Source organism: Arachis hypogaea, chromosome 4 (genome assembly GCF_003086295.3).
Source record: "Arachis hypogaea cultivar Tifrunner chromosome 4, arahy.Tifrunner.gnm2.J5K5, whole genome shotgun sequence".
NCBI classification, from domain to species: Eukaryota; Viridiplantae; Streptophyta; class Magnoliopsida; order Fabales; family Fabaceae; genus Arachis; species Arachis hypogaea.
Window position 1 is genome coordinate 64,900,376 of NC_092039.1, and position 4,724 is coordinate 64,905,099.

Below are 4,724 nucleotides of genomic sequence, written 5' to 3' on the forward strand. Positions count from 1 at the left end.
AATTTGCTATAGTGCCCATGCAGCTAGGTGATGCGCACGCGCACTTGACGGGCACGCGCACATTGGCGAAAAGTCCATCAACGCACACGCGCACCTGGCACGTACGCACGACATGTGCGACATACTGCAACTGGAGAAATCGCTGGGGGTGATTTTTGGGCTATTTTGACCCAGTTTTCAGCCTAAAAAACACAGATTAGAGGCTACAGAGTGGGGGAGTCAATCATTCACTTTCATTATTCATAATTTTAGGTCTCTAGGTTTTAGGATTCTTAGTTTTATGCTTTTGAGTTGGATATTACAAAGAGTTACTACCTTCGTGATGTTTTTATCAATCTCGTTTGTTTTTTATTTCCTTACTCTTTTATTTCCTATTTGTTTCCATTATTTCTTGATTATTTTCAATTAAGTTTAATTGTCATGTCTTCTTTCTACTCCCTTCACATGAATGCGAATTTGGTATACATGTCAATGAAGTAGGCTCCCAACTTGACTTTGGAGTTGATTAATATTTGAGAACCTTTAATTGGTAATTAGAAGTTGTTGGCCAGCTCTTTAGTTACTAACACTAATCCTTCCCAAGGGAAAATATTAGGACTTGTGAATAGAAGTTGACTCCCTACTTGACTTTCCTTTAATCAGTAAAGGATAACCAAAGTAGAACAACAACCTATTACTAATTAATTTTGGAAAATCAAATAAGGATAGAACTTTAGATTAACCTTCTCTTAGTCGACGTTTTTTATTTATTTTAATTACATAAAACCTCTTGTTAATTTTCATTGCTTCAATTTATAATCATTTATGTGCCCATTGCCCAAACTCCAAATTTCCCAGAAAAAATATAACCAATAATAAATACACCTCCCTGCAATTCCTTGAGAGACGACCCGAGGTTTGAATACTTCAGTTATTATTTATTATGGGTTTGTTGATTGTGACAAATAATCTTTTGCACGAAAGGATTCTTGTTGGTTTAGAAGCTATACTTGCAACGAGAGTTTATTTGTGAAATTCTTTACCACGCAAGAAACCGTTTGTCAAAATGGCGCCGTTGCCGGGGAATTACAAACGTGTTCCTTATTATTGGTTATTGTAAATATTTACTTTTTTCTTGTTTTCTAGTTTTTGCTAGTTTAGGAATTAGTTACTTATTTTTTAATTGTTTTTATTTTTATTTTCTCTTATTACTATGAGCTCTCACCCCTGTGGCTACGAGTGTGGTTATAATTATGTTGTAGGAAGAGGAGATTATGATGACAACGTACATCAAGGATGGGACAACCGAAGATGGGAGGAGCCATAGGGATTTGATCAACCCTCTTGGCAATAACCTCTACCATCACACTATGACCAAGAGCCATTCCAAGAAACATATCAAGATGACGGCTATGGTGAGAACTCTTTTGATTATCAATAACCACCACCATACGCCTATGAACCCCTTCCTCAACATAATTTTAAACCACCATACTTACAAGCACCTTACCACCAAACACCCTCACCCCAATCCTTACCCATCATACCAAGAGCCTTATGAGCCACACTTAGAACCACCACCTCAATATACACCATCTCCATATCCTTATCAAGAGGAACCACCTCCGTGTTATGAGCCCTTTCTCCTAACAAATGAACCCTCCTATCCACCCCAAGACTCCATGGAGAACACACTTACCTCTATCATTGGTCTCACCTCTAAACTACAAAATCTTATATCCCGCATGGACCAACCCTCTACCTCCAATATTCAACCCTCAAGCTTCACTGCACCACCACCCTCCATGCAAGAATACCCATATCCATCAATCCAAGAGAAACACGATCCCAATTATGCTAGTGATATGGAACAAGAGAGAAGGGATCGCCTTAGGGTCGCAATGGATCGGTTACACACGGCCTTATTTCCAAAAGTGCAAGAGGAGGCCCTAAATGTGGAGGTAGGAGAGACCCTTGAAGATGAAAGAGTAGTTGAAGGGAGTTGTCATAGAAAGGAAATCATCAAGGGGGAGTACAATTTTATGCTAAAAGAACTGGATGAAGCCGCAATAGTTAAAGAGGAAGTGGTTGAAGACTTAGGAGATGCGGAACCCCCATTGGAAGGTCGAGTCATAGAACCTCCTTCCAAGACGCTTGAAATTGATGTTGAGGAGGGTGTACAACCTCCAAGGCATATCATGGTTGAAGACTTTGAGGAGGTCGAGAAAGAGATGGATTCAATCATTGATGAATCCTTATCTACAATTAAATCTTCTCCCATTAGACTTGACATGGAGATTAAGGAATAAGAAGCACAAACTCCCATGGCCTTGGTGAGCAATAAAGAAGAGATTGAATTGGAAGAAAGCTACCAAGAGGAAGAGGTTGAAATTGAAGAAGCTTGCAAAGAGGTGGAAGTTGTCAAGGAAGAGCTCAAGGGAATGGAGGTGGAAATCACCTTGCCAAAGTTGTTGGAGACCTCTCCTCCAAAGCCATCACCATCCATTCCTTCATTCAAGTGGGTAAATCTTTCATCCCTAAGCTTAATTAGCCCACTTGAATATGCTTTGCTTGAGACAGATAGTCAACTTAGAGCTATTTATGGCGTTAAGAGTAAGAGGCGCATGGTTAGTGGTTGGAGTTGATAGGCAAGGTTCGATATGGTTGCATGCTCCAAGTTTAGATGCAATGACTGGTGTAGAGCTCGATCGAATGGATCTAAGAAGTTGTTTGGCCGCTTCAGTAAGAATTCAGATTACTTTTCACCCGGATGGAACAAAATTGCTCAACAAGAAGACGGGTGCAAAAGCAAGGTTTCGGACCCCGGAATTCATTCCAACAATCCATACATTTGGGGCCATGTCACTTGCTTTTACTTGCTTGAAGGTGTTTTGTGCCTAGTTTGGGACCCCGGAGGCTATTGGAATTACAAACATTGGTGGGGATTCCTGGACGAATTCAAGCACAAGCTGCCATGACAAGGACCTCACCACATGTCCAACTTAAGGACTTTAACTAAAAGTGCTAGGTGGGAGACAACCCACCATGGTATGATCGTCCATTTTCATTCTTAGTTTTATTTTGTTTATTTTTATTAGTGTTCATTCATTCATTCATTCTCCATCTTCACATGCATTCTGCATTTATAAAAAAAACGGGGGGATCGATGCGCCAGCGCCTAGTGCGCGTCTGCGTCCCTCATGGATGCGACTTGGGTTAGATTGAACAGAGAGTGGCGCGAGAGCTGGGCAAGCAACATGCCTTAGGCACAATCCCACCCACACGCACGCGTACTGTACGCGTGCATGCCGTTTCCACTTTTGGAGACCAACGCGTCCGCACCCTTGGCGCATCTGCGTGGTTGGGAAAATTGGCGTAAAACCCTGTTTTGGCCAAAAGTTGTGCTGGCCTCGCGTTGGATTCGCGCTAGAGGCACCGCCTCGATCACGCGTCCGCGTCCCCTTTCATTTCTGCACATCCGCGCGTCCGCACGCAGTATGCGTGCGCGTCGCATGCATCGCCCAATTCCGCCCTCTTATTTCTTTCTCCCTACCTCTTTCTTCTTCCTTTCTCACTTTCTTCTCCTCCCCTCTCATCCTTATTCCCCTTCTACTCTTCTATTTGTTACATTTGCATACTCGCATTCACGGCATTTCAACTTCATTGTTTCTTCTCCCTTTCTTTTCTATATTTGTTGTTCTCACATTCGTGCTAAAAATTTTCTTACTCAACTGTTGCATATTTCTTGCATTATTTGGGGTGCTCTTTGACTTGTTTGCTAATTAGTTTCCATGCCCTATGCTTTTATTATTTTCTCATTTACATGTGTAGCTACCATGAAGTTGAGAACCTTATTATTTGGGTTAGCCCACATATATTTTATTTCTTTTCATATCTTTGCTTGTGGGTTATTTCCCTTCCTTTATCTCTTCTTTCAGGACGTTCACCAAGAGGGAAAAGGAATAGTTTCTAACTGGAGCAATAAACAAGTCTACTACATAATCTTTGGAGAAAAGCATCAGTTGGAGCCACCCGTCCACTTGTACATCTTTGCATGCACCAAGGACGGTGCAATCTTTAAGTGTGGGGAGGTCGATACCGATCTCCGTGGGTTAGTCACTTTCTTCTCAACACCAATTTTTGTTTTTCTTTGTTAGTTCATTGTTGCATTTGCATGTTTGATTGCACGTCTGTTACATTTTGTGCATATATTACCATTACTTGGTTGAAATGATGAATTCTTTTTCAGGAAACTTTTTAGTGTATTTCACTAATTTGAATTAAAACTTCTGTTAAACTTGTTTGAAGAAATTTTTTTTTGGAACATGGTTTAGAGCTCGAACACACAAAACCAGTGAGATTTTGATCCTATTTGATTGGTTGCATTTTATCAACCAATATATTTTATTTTTGGTGTGTGTTGTTCTCTCTATAATTGTGGTCTTTATCTTGCTTGATTCTATATTTCCATGGTTTAATGTATGCATATACTTATATGATTGAGGCCTTGTTTCACTTAGCTTACATACCCATATGGCCTTACCCTTTCATTATCCTTTGCAATCCAATTTGAGCCTATTTTACCCTATTTGTTCTTTATTTTAGCTTATCACTAACTCTAAGTGGAAAATAATAATGTCCTTAATTTGAATCCTTGATTAGCTTAGACTAGTGAGAGTGCTCATGAATTAAGTGTAGGAAAAGTGGGTTTGGAAACGTTTGGTTTGAGAATTGAGTATGCTAGA